The following is a 15,031-nucleotide window of genomic DNA, read 5'->3' as shown; positions in this document are numbered from 1 at the left end:
AGCAGCCATTATAAATGTGCAAAAATGCAATACAAAGTGTAGAGTGAATGTGCAAAATATTAAACCACACTGAATATATTTAAAAAGAAAAAATAATAGCAGCAAAATAAAACATAGGCTAATATTTTATATAGTGCATACCATTGTGCAAATACTGCTAGCAGCAAATAAACATGAGCTAATATTCTATCCAGTGCATTCTTTTGTGCAAACACTGCAAGCAGCAAACAAATTAAATAAAGTGTTGGTGCTATAAAATATTCAGTCCATGAAGTTAGAATAGACGTGCAAATTCTGCCAGTATAAGCTTCAGCTATGTTTCAAACTCAGGTGTTGGTGCTGTCATAAATCATGCAAACACAAGAGTGCAGTGATTATTTCTTCCCTCCATCCAGTAAGTGGGTGGATGTGCCCTTACCTCACGGCTGTGAGGTTACAGCCTTATTAGAATGTAGGTATATATCTCCTAGCGTCCCCAGCTCTGGTATCTTAGGGTGGGTATACCTTAGCAGCTTCTCTATGCTCCGCCCAACCTGCCCCTCACACGCCGACACCGAAAGTAGCTGCTCTTCCCTGTGGGCGTGGCTTCCTACCCTGGCGTCCTTTTTTTTCCGATTGCATTTCATAAATCCACCACATACCATATGTTGGATGTCTGTGCGGACCCAGAGGGTAGATGCCTCTTTCTGAAGCTTGCCATCAATGGTAAGACTTATACCCTAGCTACTATGTATACCCCCAACCAGGATCAAATCAGTCAGACTCTGTAATACATTCATAAATTAATTGACTTTGCTGAAAGGGTTATTCTCCTTGCTGGGGACTTTAATTGTGTCCTTGACCCCATGCTAGATACATCTGTGGGAAGAAGTTCTATTTCTTCACAAATTACCCACCTGAAAAAAATTCTGGGGCAATATAATCTGATGAATATCTGGCAGCTTTCCCATCCTACGGATAGGGATTACTCATTTTACTCCACGGCTCACTCCTCGTACTCTCGCATTGATTACTTGTGAGTAATTTTGCCCTGACCTTCTGCCCGCAGAGTAGCATTGGGAATATCTTATGGTCAGACCATGCTCGGGTATATTTATCCCTTTGCCTACCGAACCTTTCCTCTCAGGTTCGACAAGACTCAAACTGAAGTAATCCCTGAGTACATTGCTCCAGCTGTCTGATCCTTGCCTCCAACTCTTACAGCTACTTGACTAGAAAACTCGATCTATCAAAGATGAGATGCGTAAACTGTACATGCTAACAAACCAGGCAGCTTGCTGGCTAGGGCTCTACATGCTATAAACAGTCTTGCTTCTACTCTGAAATGAAAAGACCGGACAGATCAGATTACTCATCACCCTAAAGAAATAAATGGCCTCTTTCGTGCATTTTATAACAATTTATATAACTTGCCCTCATACCCTTCCAATGTGTCACCAGAGGAGTTTAAATCTCGTATCCTTCGATATATTACTGAGACTGCTCTCCCCATTCTTCCTGACTCAACTATTCAGGACCTTGAATGGCCCTTTTCAGAGGAGGAGATTGCTGTTGCAATCTCTTCTCTGAAAACAAATAGCCATGCCCTGATGGCTATACCGCTCACTTCTATAAGAACCTTTGTGACTCTCTTACCCCAATCCTTCTTAAAACATACAATGTCGTTTCACCAATCTCTCCTTTCCCACCACAGGCTTTAAAAAGCTCACGTTAAGGTTATACCTAAACCTGGCAAGGACTCCACCTTATATGGGAGTTGTTGTCCTATTTCCTTGACAAATATAGATATACGTCTATATTCTGATTGCTACCCGCCTTACGCCCCTCTTACCAGACCTAATTCACCTTGATCAAGTGTGCTTTGTTCCTTTGACGGGAAGCCTGGGACAATACACTTAAGACAATACTTCTCATGGAATATGCCCAGAGAAGTTATCTCCCTGCACATCTACTCAAGGTGGATTCCAAAAAGGCATTTGACTGGCTTAACTGGACATTTCTTGAACATGCATTGCGACAGGACTTGGCCTTAACTTGCTTCATAAAATATTAGCCTTTTTATGGCACTCGACAGGGGTGCCCTCTTTCCCCTCTGCTCTGTTTTGTCCATTGCCCTTGGCCTTAGACAAGACTCCAATATTAATGGTCTTTTGATAGGTCAAAGTCAGTCCAAACTTTCACTGTAAGCGGGCGACCTTTTGTTATAAATGACCAGCTCCCACATCTCTGTCCCATCTATAATTTGAGCATTTCAAGAGTTTGGTCTGGTAAGCAATTTTAAAGTTAATTACGACAAGACTGAGGCTCTGAATATCTCCTGATGAACCTTAACTATACCCCATGTTACGTAGCATTCATGATTGTCTGCGTATGACAAACCCTACATTTCTTGGTATGACCGCATATACTTAAAATGGATATCTTGCCCAAACTCTTATGTATGTTTCAAGCCGCCCCCCTTCCTCCACCCCCAGTGTTTTCACTGGGGGTTGCCTCGCATTGCCTCCCATCTCCCTGCTACAACATTTCCCTAAACAGTACTCCTCTCTGGATACCCTGACTAGACCAACTACGGAATTTGAGTCATTGATCTCCCAGTCCTCCAGTCCTGACCACCCGCTTTCCCTACTATATCAAATCTTAGTACGGGTAGTGCAAATTCGAAATTAAGCCTCTCAAATGATTTTAGTGCTCCATTGCTAACAAAGTAGGACAGATAGAATATGCCCCTGGAGCCCCACATATCGCAGTCTGGGATGGAATAAAATTCTGGTAGGGCCGTATTATGCCATAAGGGAATGAATTCATGGGTTGCAGGCTTATTGAGTCTGGCCGAGGCCATATCCCATACCTTTCTATAGTGATATAGCAGAGACCTGTGGTCACTTGTCTTGCTTAGTATCATGGTAAAGGGGTCCATGGTGGGTCACGCCCAACCAGGGCAGAGAAGACCTAGGGAACCGGTCTTTGTCGATGTGGAAGAGTTGAGAGAGCTGGTCTGCTAGATAATATTGGTTAAAATCGGGTAGGGCCGTTCCAGCAAGCTCAGTGGGATTTTTGAGTTTGTGCCAAGGTAATTTATGTCTTTTATTGCCCCAGACAAATGGTTTCAGTATAGCTTCCATCAATATGACACGAGTGCCACAGTACATATAGGATTTTTGGCAACAGAATCATCTTTGAGATTTATTCGGCCCATCACACCCAAGGGAAGGCAGGCCCAAGTTTGGGTTTTTGCTTAAGCATTTCATAGAGTGAAGTTATATTTAGTGCTATGCAGTCAGTTTGGTCTCTGGTGGTCTGTATACCTAGATATTTGATGTTATCAACTCTTTGTAGGGGAAGTTCTGCTATCTTTAGAGGGTGGATAGCTATCAAATGGGAGTATTTGGGACTTGTCCTAGTTGATGCGGAGCCCAGAGAAGGTTCCAAAGCGCTATATCAAAGTTAGGGCCATAGAGAGGGAGACATCCAAATCCTCCAGGTATAGTAGGGTATCGTCAGTGTAGGTACTAATAGTTTCTGTCACCTCCCCTCTACTAAGTCCTACTATCTTTGGGTGTGTGCATATAGCAACCACCAATGGTTCGGCTGGCAGAGCATAGAATAAGGGTGATAGGGGGAACCCCTGCCTTGTGCCTCTAGACAAGGGGAAATGCTCAGAGGGCCATCCATTTTTGACTACCCTTGCCATTGGGGCCTGGTACAATAGCTGTACCCATTTTATAAACTTTGGGCCTAATCTGAAGTTGTTCAAACAGATCCAGAGATATCTCCAATCGACCAAGTTGAATGCCTTAGCAGTATCTAAGGCTATTATTATCCTGGGTCCATTGTTATTGTGTGTAGTTTGGAGGTTGTTAAAAATTCCTCTGAGGTTGAAAGGTGTTTCTTTATGGCATGGAACCTGCATGATCTCAATGTATTACCTTGTTGAGGCGGTTGGCGAGAACTTTGGCCAGTATTTTAACATCTACCTGAAGCAAGGAGATAGGCCGATATGACTTGGGGAGACCGGTTTCATCACTAGACACGTGGCTTTTTCTCCCTTGAAAAAAGCCACATGTCTAGTGATGAAAACTGGTCGGGAGGAGCCAGTGACGAGCAGTGCTGTGTGTGCACTGTTGGTATGTGAGGAGATCATAGCTGTTAGCAACTGACCTTACCATATGCGATTCATTCTGCTGGAAAGTGTGAGCGAAGTTTACCCTTAGTTTATAGGGAATATTCAATATACTATCTGTGCAATGGTCTTTTTCTTTTGTTTCATACTGCGGAAGTTCTTTGAATGCCAGAAGCCAGCCCGTGCTAATGAGCAGCTGAATATGAGCAAGGCATTTCTATCATTGGGGTTACTCATTGAAACCTGTTTAAACTCATCAATCACTAAAGATGTTACATTTTTTCACAGCAGTATGCTGTCCTATTGAGATATTTGTGCACTGTGGTTCATCACATTATTATATCTCACTTTTCTTTCTTTTTTTTATTGCGTTTTATATTTTATCATCACGTTGATATTTAGTTTTAGGATTTTGTTATGGTAGATTATTTATAACAGGCTACATTTGCTTATTTTGCACATGATTCACTGATTAACCATTAGGAGATTACACTGTGTTATATTGGGAGGTTAATATTAGCGCATTATACAGTCTAAATATAAACAACACTTTTTCTGTGGTATCAGTTCGCATACACATTAATTGCAGCTATATTATTTAGTCATCTTCTAGTATGTGTCAATTATTTATTAGTTCATATCAGCACTTTAGTACACTTTTTACTTTATTCTAGTTGGTCTGCCATTGTAGCATAAATAAGAATCTATACCATAGTACATGCACTTGTCTCTTAGCATTGATAAGCTTACACCCCCCCCTCCTCGCCCTGCACTGATCCAAACTGGTGCAGACATGGATATCCAAATTCACCTTTATATCAATCCAAATGGGAACAGGAATTAAATATACCAGCATAGGAATTGGATTGGCCTAAAATTTTTGCGCTTTTTTATAAACTTTCAACATCTTCCATTGCCCACGAACACAATTATCGTATACTTTCCAGGTGGTATTGCTGCCCCTTCCATGCTCCTAAAAATGTACCCCTTCATCCCTGACCTATGCTGTTGCTGTTTGCAGGCTCCTGGTACTATGACTAATATTTGTGGCACTTGCCCACATCTTACCCCTTTTTTGGGAAAAGATTTTGCAATTGTATGCAGACCTGGTGGGTGACACCTTCCCCAACCAACCAAGCATCTGATTAGATTTTTCTTAACCGCAGCGAATTCTGCGCTTAAGAAATGTTGGCACCAACCTTAGCTGCTTGGACTTGTGAAATGAACCCTCCTCCTGCTGCTAGCAGCTTCAGTTTTTATTGTGCCTAGCAAGGAGAATGACCTAGGAAACCTGTGGGCCTCTCGGTCCATATTTTTACTGCATGTTTGCTGCTTTTTACGCAAGATGAGAGATCCTGAGATCTTCTGTCAACTGCCAGCTGGGTGACAGGCTGGTTAATGATATCCTTGTAGTCTCCCCAGTCCGGCCATTGAGCATCAGCAGGCCACAACTACGGCTCGGCAGGCCACGACATACCTCATGCTCCAGAGGTGGTCGGTGAGCTTCAATGCTCTGGGGTATAGATATGACCGGGCTACTGATGTCTGGATCACAGTATACCGAGGCCAACAGCTACCCTGTAACTGCGCAGGTGTAGGTCTTTGATGGAATGTCTCTCAGCTCTTCAGGACTGGTAAGGACGGCTCTCCCTGCTTCGGTGGGGGGAGCAGCTGGGCATTCCCTGGGGGGTCGATTCGGGGGCCACCTTACCTCCTTATCTTCTCTCCCAAGTGTGTGTGTGTGTGTGTGTGTGTGTGGGGGGGGGCTCTGTGCGGTTGCCGTTCAGTCCTGGTCCAGGTCTGGGGGTTCAAAAAAAAGCAGTTTTTGTGGAGGCAGTCAGCAGGCAGCTTGTTTTTATTTTTGCTCTGTTCACCATGTAATGCCATTCCGGTGGCCATCTTGGATTTGGGAAAGCTATAGATTCCCCTGGGGAGCTTCAGCAGCCATTTTCCTTAGGATTCCTATTGATTTCATTGGCGGCCATTTTGTGAAAGCCTGAATGCTGGCCTCTTGTGACAGCATGACATGTGCTTTCTCTTGTTACTTCCTGTATCCACTGTGTGTGTGGGACACTGGATGGCTCTGTGCTGAACGCTGAAGCTGTTCTGCAGATCGTTGCACCGCTGTTGGAGCTGCTGCTGACAGTTTTTTCTCCTCTCTCCATCTGGGAACCTCCTAGGGACTACAGGCACTATTGTTGGCATTCACAGAACGCCCCAGGGTGGTGAGTCTAGTGCTAAGTACCCCCCACCACCCCCCATGCGGCGGCAGCAGCAGGAGAGCGGGACCTTCACTGTCCTAAGTCCCCTTGCAGGTGGCAGACGGGATAGGGTCAGCATGGCTTTAGAAACTGGTGTTTCTTCCCCCGAAAACCAGGCTATAGCAACCGGGTCACCTGTGGTTAGTGCGGTGCGCACGGGCACCCTGACGTTCCTTGACTCCTATGTTGCTAAAATAGAGGCGGCACGTGACAGGAAAGGTGCACGTAAGAGGCCCCTGCCCCCCTGTCCTCCGGGGAGAGCTCTGATGCATACTCGGGCCCTGCTGTGGCTGGAGACCCCTGCTCTGACCTATCAGACGTGGCTGACCATGACAGTGAGGATGATTCCCCGTCCGGGTCTGGGCACGACAAATCGCTCGTTGGAGCACTTATTACAGCTGTGCGTGATACCCTGAAGATTCAGGAGCCAGCGGATTCCTCTGCTGATGTACCGGTCCCTTTTGGGTCCCACAAGCCAGCACGTTCACCTAAGGTGTTCCTTTATTTGACAAATTCATCTACAGGGAATGGGGTCGCCCGCAACTGACCTTTTTGGTCCCCAAAAACTTGGCGGTGCGTTACCCCTTTGAGGAAAGCCGTCTCAAAAAATGGTCGACTCTTCCGGTTGTGGACCCCCCAGTATCTAGGTTAAGTAAAGTAACCACGATCCCGATTGAGGGGTCTCCTGCATTCAAGGATCCCACGAACAGGAAGGCCGAAGCAGTGGCTCCTTCCTTGTATACGGTTGTGGGGTCAGCCGTGCAACCTGTACTGGCATCCGCACTGGTGTCGCAGACACTAAGTGGGCAAAACGTTTGCACTGCGAATTGGGAGAGCAGCATGGCTCCCCTGTCTGCGTGGAGGTAGCAGACCAACTAGTGCATGGCCTTAAAGAGGAAGTAAACCCTGATGAGTTTACTTCCTCTTTCATTCCCTGCAAAGGCAAAGCATAATGGACTACTATGCATCGCATAGTAGCCCATTATGTGTCACTTACCTGACACAGGAGCCAGCGAAGTTGCCGCTGTCCCCTGTAGTCCGCCGCATCCATCTTGTTGGTGGGGTCTCGCAGCTCCGCCACTGTCATTTGGCGAAGCCGCGATGACGTCACTCCCGCGCATGCGCAGGGGAGTCGACACGCGCGGCAGCTCCATTCTTGGAAATGCCGCACTCAGTGCACCTGCGCGCCGCTGTCTACGGCACATGCACCGTAGACAGCGGTGCCTGTTTTCGGGCAAATATCTCCTAAACCATATAGGTTTAGGAGATAGTGCTTGGACCTACAGGTAAGCCTTAATCTAGGCTTACCTGTAGGTCAAAGTGGTTTGTAAGGGTTTACAACCACTTTAAAGCGGGAGTCCACCGGGACTCCGCGTTTTTTTTTTTTTTTTTTAAAGCCAGCAGCTACAAATACTGCAGCTGCTGACTTTTAAATAGTGACACTTACCTGTCCAGCACGCCCGCGATGTCGGCACCCGAAGCCGATCGCTCGCTCGGCTGCCGGGTCCCGCCGCCATCTTGGGTATGGGAATCAGGAAATGGAGCCTTTCGGCTTCATTTCCCGGTTCCCTACTGCGCATGCGCGAGCCGCGCGGCGCAATCCGGACGGTCCCCGCTGCCTCTGGGAGCTGTGTGTTTCCCAGCAGGCAGCGGGGCACTTGCTGAAGGGGGCGGGCGCTTGCGGAACGGGGCGTAACGTACGGCCCGTTCCGCAGAGAGCTAGCCCGGAAGTGGGTGCAGTTACCTGGATTATCCAGGTAACTGCACCCCCCTCCCCCCTGAAAGGTGCCGATTGTGGCGCCGGAGGGGGGGGGGATTCCCATGAGCGGAGGTCCATTTTAGGGTGGACCTCCGCTTTAAGTACGTTTGTGACGTGGCCCTGGATACTCTCCCTCTGCTATCCAGGGCCTCAGTGTCAGCCGTGGTGCTGAGGCGCCTTATTTGGATGAAATGCTGGTCTGCTGACCAGGCATCCAAGAAAGCCCTGACGGATCTTCCCTTTCTTGGTGAACGGCTCTTTGGAGCCTCATTGGATGACATTATTAAAAACGCCACGGCTGGTAAGAGTACACTACTCCCACAGGCCAGGAAGGCTAAGGAGCCACGCCGTAGGCAAGGGCCCTCCTTTTCTGCTCACAAGCAGCTTTTTCATTCGCCCGGTGCTTCAGCAAAACGACCCCAGCCTGACAGGACGTCCACGGATGGTCAGAACTGTCCCTGGAACCGCAAGCCTAATAAGCCTGTGAACAAAAGTGCTACCGCATGAAGGTTTGCCCCCACACGTGTATCAGATGGGGGGGGTCGTCTTCGGGAGTTTGCAGCCCGTTGGACCTCCCAGTTATCAGACCAATGGGTCTGCGATCTGATTTCCGTAGGTTACAAGATAGAGTTTTTCTCTTGGCCGCCAAACAGATTCTTCCCCTCCAGCATACCCATGTCCCCGGTTCGCCGGGAGGCCCTGCTAGGGGCAGAAAGGGACTTTCTGAATCAGGGGTTGATTGTACCAGTTCCGGACTCGGAACGCTTTCAGGGGTTCTACTCAAATCTGTTTGTGGTTCCCAAGAAGGAAGGGGTACGTCCAATCTTGGACTTAAAAGCCCTCAATCACTTTGTAAAAGTGCAGAGGTTCAGAATGGAACCAGTTCGCTTAGTAGTTGCTGCACTCCATCAAGGCATGGCCCTGGCATCTTTGGACATCCAGGATGCATACCTGCACATACCCATACGAATTTGGCATAAAAGAATTCTGCGTTTGGCAGTCGGGGAAGCCCATTACCAGTTTGTGGCTCTTCCCTTTGGTCTGGCATCAGCCCCCCGAGTCTTTACCAAAGTACTGACTCCAGTATTGGCATTGCTGCGACAACTCGGGATCGTGATCGTGGGTTACCTAGACGATCTCCTCCTGAGAGCTTCTTCTGCCTCAGAATTAGAAGAACATGTGGCGATCACCATGAATACTCTGCAAGAATTTGGGTGGCTGTTGAACCTAAAGAAGTCAGTGGTTGTGCCGACCCAGCGTCTGGAGTACTTGGAATTACTATTGGATTCCAGGGAAGCGAGGGTCTTTCTCCCCTCAGACAAATTGCAGACTCTCAGATCTGCGGTCAAACTACTGATGAACCGCAAGTGGTCATCACTCCGCTTTTGCATGCGAGTGCTGGGGCTCATGGCAGCCTCTTTCGAGGCAGTACCTTATTCCCAGTTCCACACTAGAGTCCTGCAGAAGGAGATCTTGACAAAATGGGACAAATCTCCGTTGTCCCTGGATAGGCAGATCCAGGTGAGCCAGCCAGTCAGGGACTCCCTGATCTGGTGGTTGAGGTCCCCGGTGATTCCGGCCAGAAAATCATTCCTTCCTCTGAAATGGACAGTGGTCACTATGGACGCCAGTCTGGCCGGCTGGGGTGGAGTGATGGGGATTCAGTCGGCTCAAGGCCTCTGGTCGACAGAAGAATCCAAGTTGCCGATCAATCTGCTCGAATTTAAGCGATCAGGCTGTGCCTCCACGCGTGGTCGACGTGTCTTCAAGGGTGTCCGACCAGGATACAGTCAGACAACACCACGGCTGTGGCATACATAAATCACCAAGGGAAAACGAGAAGCTCTGCTGCTGCTCGGGAGGTCGCTCACATACTTCGGTGGGCAGAGCGAGACGTTCCGGCCCTGTCAGCCATTTACATCCCGGGGGGTGGAAAATTTGCAGGCGGACTATCTGAGTCGACAGATGCTGGACCCAGGAGAATGGGCATTGCATCTGGAGGTATTCAGACTGCTGTGCCTGAAATGGGGCACACCAGATGTGGATCTATTGGCCTCCCGGCTCAATCGGAAGGTCCCGAGAGTCGTGTCCAGGACAAGAGATCCATGGCAGACGCGTCAGACGTGCTGGTGGCTCCGTGGGATCACTACCAGCTGATCTACGCCTTTCCTCCGCTGAAACTGTTGCCACATCTGCTTCGCAGAGTGGAAGCCGAGGGGATTCCGGTAATCCTGATTGCCCCAGATTGGCCTCAGCATGCCTGGTATGCAGGTCTGGTGGCAGACGCTCCCTGGCGGCTGCCGTTGCGAGAGGACCTCCTATCTCAAGGTCCAATCTTTCACCCTGCTTTACCATCGCTGGCTTTAACGGCCTGGCTGTTGAAAGCCAGGTATTGAGGAACCGGGGTCTGTCGGACTCAGTGATTTCCGACTATGCTGAGAGCGTGGAAATTTTCTTCCAGAAAGATATACCATTGTACTTGGAAGGCCTATATCTCCATGTGTGAGGAGAAAGGGTGGCATCCGCGCTCCTTCTCTATATCCAGGATCCTACTGTTTCTTCAGCAAGGTGTAGACCAGAGGTTGACGTTGAACACCATCAAGGGGCAAATTTCAGCTTTGGCTGTCTTTTTTCAGCGACCCCTAGCGTCTCACCCACTAGTGAGTACTTTTTTTCGGGGGTGCACCATGTAGTCCCTCCGGTGCGTCCTCCGTTGCCTCCGTGGGATTTGAACCTGGTGTTGGCGCTTCAGAAGCTGCCATTTGAGAATATCAGGGAGATTCTTCTGTTGACTATTTCACAGAAGGTGGTCTTTCTAGTGGCCATCACATCGGCCAGGATGGTTTCTGAACTGGCGGTCTTGTCCTGCAAGTCGCCTTATCTCGTCATCCACAGGGATAAGGTGGTGTTGCGTCCGCAACCGTCCTTTCTACCAAAGGTGGTTTCGGCTTTTCATATCAATGAGGACATTGTATTGCCATTGTTGTGTCCTAAGCCGAAGCACCCCAAAGAGGTGGCCCTTCACGCTCTCGATGCGGTTAGGGCTCTGAAGGTGTACTTGTCTGTCACAGCTTCCTTTCGGAAGCCAGACTCACTGTTTGTTTCGGTGGCTGGTCCTAAGAAGGGTATGGCGGTCTCGTCGGCCACCATTTCCAGGTGGATCAGACCGATTGTAGTCCAAGCTTACGCTTTGAAGGGGCAGGCGCCTCCCTTTCCAGTCACGGCCCACTCTACAAGAGCAATCGGAATGTCTTGGGCCTTCTGACACCAAGCGTCTGTCGCTCAGGTGTGTAAGGCGACGACCTGATCGTCTGTCCATACGTTTACCAAGTTCTACAAGGTAGACGTCCGTGCATTGGCTGATGCTGGTTTTGGCCGCAAAGTTTTGCAGGCAGCCGTGTCCCTGGTTTTTCGATAAAAACACAGTACTGTTTTGTTATTGCACTGTTGCATTACTTCTGCAAGGTTGCGGTCTGGGGAATCACTCCTGTTGAGGATGCCCGGTTATGTGGTGGAGTTTCCACACACTGCTGTTTTTTTGTGTGTTTAGTTTCACTAGTTCCCACTTGCCATGGTGGATGAAGTTTTTAATGCTGTTTTTCCCACCCCTTGTTTGGCACTGCTTGGGGACGTCCCATGCAGTTACAGAGAGGAGCTGTGTCGGTCAATATAAGAGAAAATAGGATTTTTGTACTCGCCGTAAAATCCTTTTCTCTGTAATTCACCGACCGACACAGCACCCACTCCTCCTTTTTCTACGTTATACTGCTTGTTGACGTACTGAAGCTGCTAGCAGCAGGAGGAGGGTTGATGGCACAGGGCCTGCCTCTCCCCTGGACAGGATTAAAGTTCTGTGTATTGTGTAACAATTTTGCCTAGTTTCTCCTAATGGCAGGCTATACAACCCATGTAGTTACACCCCTTTCACACCAAGGCGTTTTGCAGGCGCTATAGCGTTAGAAATGGCGCCTGCAATCCACCTTAAAGAAGCTCCACCTGCACCACCCGAGGGCTTTCACACTACAGTGGTGCACTGGCAGGACGTCAGGGAAAAGTCCTGCCAGCAGCTTCTTTGGAGCGGTGAAGGAGCAGTGTGTTTACCGCTCCTCCACCTCTGCTCCCCATTGAAATCAATGGGGCAGCGCTGTAATACCACCGGCAAAACGCCGCTATTGCGGCGTATTGCCGGCCGGTTTGAACCCTTTCTTGGCCGCTAGCGGGGTTAAAAGCGCCCCGCTAGTGGCCGAAATGCGCCGCAAATCGCCGCTAAAAATAGGTGGTGTGGTGTGAAAGGGCTCTTACAGAGAGGAGCTGTGTCGGTCAGTGAAAAGGATTTTACGGTGAGTACAAAAATACTATTTTTGCTGATCTGTCAAAATACCTCCAGTGGTGCTCTCTCTACAGGATTATGTGTTCCCTCCACACCCCTAATACATAGCTATGGGATTTGTTCACCCCCCCCACTATTAAGACCCATGTTACATACTTAGTACATGTCTCTGCATGCTAAATATATTGCGGAAATATGGGATGCTTCCTAATCCATGTGTAGTTGGCCTTCATATTATTGATATTTGTATTCTTGCTATGCACTACCTACAATGGCGAACACTGCTATGATCAAGTTCCTCTGACCCGTTTGACAAAAACAATAGCATGTCGGTAAATACAGTTTGTCTTGTTTTATTGCAATACCAATAAAAAAAAAGATTGAACTTAAAATCGATTCTGTTTAATTGCCAATTCAAGGTTTACAAAACAAATATATTTAAAGGGATGATGGCAATCACACGCTTAGTCACATGAGTCTAATTTTGCAAGTATCTGCTAGTTATCTAACAGGTAATCACACAGATGCTTACCGAGTTAACCACTTCAGCCTTAGTGACATACTCATACGTCGTTAGGTTAAAGGGTTTATACGGGGATATTGCCTGCAGCTACAGCCATAACCCCAGGATGTTTTTTTTCAGCCGGTGATGGGCTTTAATGTAAAAGCGATTCTAATCGGCTTCCGAATCCCCTCCCATTACCTTCTGCCACCTTTCTGGGCTCTGCCATCGGAGAGCCCGGGACTGAAGCTGCCAGTTCCACCAGCTGACCATAGAGATGACTGAGGACTGGAGCATCCCTGATCATCTCTATGGTGTAATATACTGAAAGTGGCAAGTATTTTATCACTTCCGGTTTCTGCTAATGTAAACCGATCATTACTGGCTTATAAAAGCATTAGTTCAAACTGATCTTTGTTTGATCTAGGGTCTGATGGACTTTAAATCTCTGAGAGTACCCATCACTTCCCATGCTATCACAAGTCATGTTGTTTCCTTGTGATAGCAATAAAGTTGATTCACAAAGGTGAATGCATATTTATGTTGTGCGCACATATGTGAATGATGATCAGACTACACGTGAGGTATCGCCGCAAACGTTATATCGAGTGCAAAAATTCTAGCACCTGTGTAACTCTAAACTGGTAACCTGTAAAGTCTTATAAAGCGTTGCCTATGGAGATTTTTAAGTACCACAGTTTGGCACTGTTCCACGATCTTGTGCAATTTAAGGCCTCATGCACACAGCTGCTTTTATCAGCGTCAGACTTTTTTTTTGCAGCCTAAAAACGCCTCTCCATGTTATTCTATGGCCTCATGCGCACACACACAGGCTTTTAGGAGCTGTTAGTGGCTTAGGTGTTTTCTAGCTGCAAAAAAATCTAGGGCCAGCATGTTCTGAGGACCGACATTACAGTTGTAAAAACATCTGATGCTGTTAAGGGAAGCTAAACGTGGCTTAAGGCTGGATACAGCCTTAAGCCACGTCAAACATTTTGTCGTAATCATTGGTTCCCCATGAGAGCCCATTGGTTTTGGATAGAAGTCGCATCCAGGTTGGAACATGATTATCCAACTTGTGGTGTGAATCGTGCACAGAGGATCTTGAGGGGGAGTAAATAAAAACAGTACACAGATTTTTGGCAAAGTCCTTTTTTATAAATGCAGTTCCGACGTGACTTCTCCCCTCTCCAGTGATATCTCCTCCCTCTGCTTCTTCTCTCTTCTACTGATGTCTTCCCCCTTTTGGTTCTACTCCCTCTGCTGTCTTCTTCCCCTGGTTTTTCTGCCTCCTCTGTCTTCTTCCCCTAGTTTTTCTGCCTCCGCTATCTTCGTCCCCTGATTTTTTTCTGCCTCTGTCTTCCCCTGGTTTTTCTTCCTACATGATGTCTTCCCCCTACGCTAGCTCCTGCTGCTGTTAGGTTCAGCAGATGCAGCTACTTGTACAGCCATGGGGCATGACCACATGATGACGTCATTCTGAGACCCGCCCCCTTGTGATGGCACCACCTGCCCCAGCTGGTATGAATCTTTGGGGGGCCTCATGGCTTTTTTTTTGTTTTTTACTTTGGGGTGGGGTCCCCACCTCAAGATCGGCAGAGCACAAGTCACACCACAAGTTGGATCATCATGGTCAAACTTGGACGAGACTTCTATTCAAATCAATGAGCTGTAAGTTGGATCAGTTAATATGGCTCTCCTAAGGAACCATTGATTTTGAAATGAAGCAGAGAAACGCTGTGCCAAAGCAAAAAGCTACTAAAAGTGTGTTATTTTTTTTTTTTTTACAGCTGTTATTTCCTGTCGTTGGTAGTGGCTTTGCAGCTCGTTTTTTGTGACACCATGTGTGCATGAGGACTTGCTAAACAATTTAGTATTATGTTGTGTTTTCTGTGCGTTTAAAATTCATTGTATTTTTGCCCCCAAAAAATTGCTTTTGAAAAATAGCTGCATAAATAACTTGTGACATAAAAAAAATTGCAACACCCACTATTTTATTCTCTAGGGCAGCTGCTTAAAAAGTATATAACATTTGGGGGTTCTAAGTAATTTTCTA

At 47.5% G+C, this 15,031-nt stretch overlaps 1 protein-coding gene across 3 annotated transcripts in view; it reads left to right on the top strand.

Annotated features, from left to right (window-relative positions):
- The window catches only part of STRIP1 (striatin interacting protein 1), a 722,689-nt gene that overhangs the window by 140,470 nt on the left and 567,188 nt on the right, over positions 1-15,031 (top strand). The window lies entirely within an intron of this gene.

This window comes from Lithobates pipiens, unplaced genomic scaffold, assembly GCF_037356315.1.
Source record: "Lithobates pipiens isolate NorthernLeopardFrog02 unplaced genomic scaffold, aLitPip1_a1.2 Scaffold_52, whole genome shotgun sequence".
Lineage (NCBI taxonomy): Eukaryota > Metazoa > Chordata > Amphibia > Anura > Ranidae > Lithobates > Lithobates pipiens.
The sequence above is the reverse complement of the archived record's forward strand: the minus strand, read 5'-3'. Positions and strand labels throughout refer to the sequence as shown.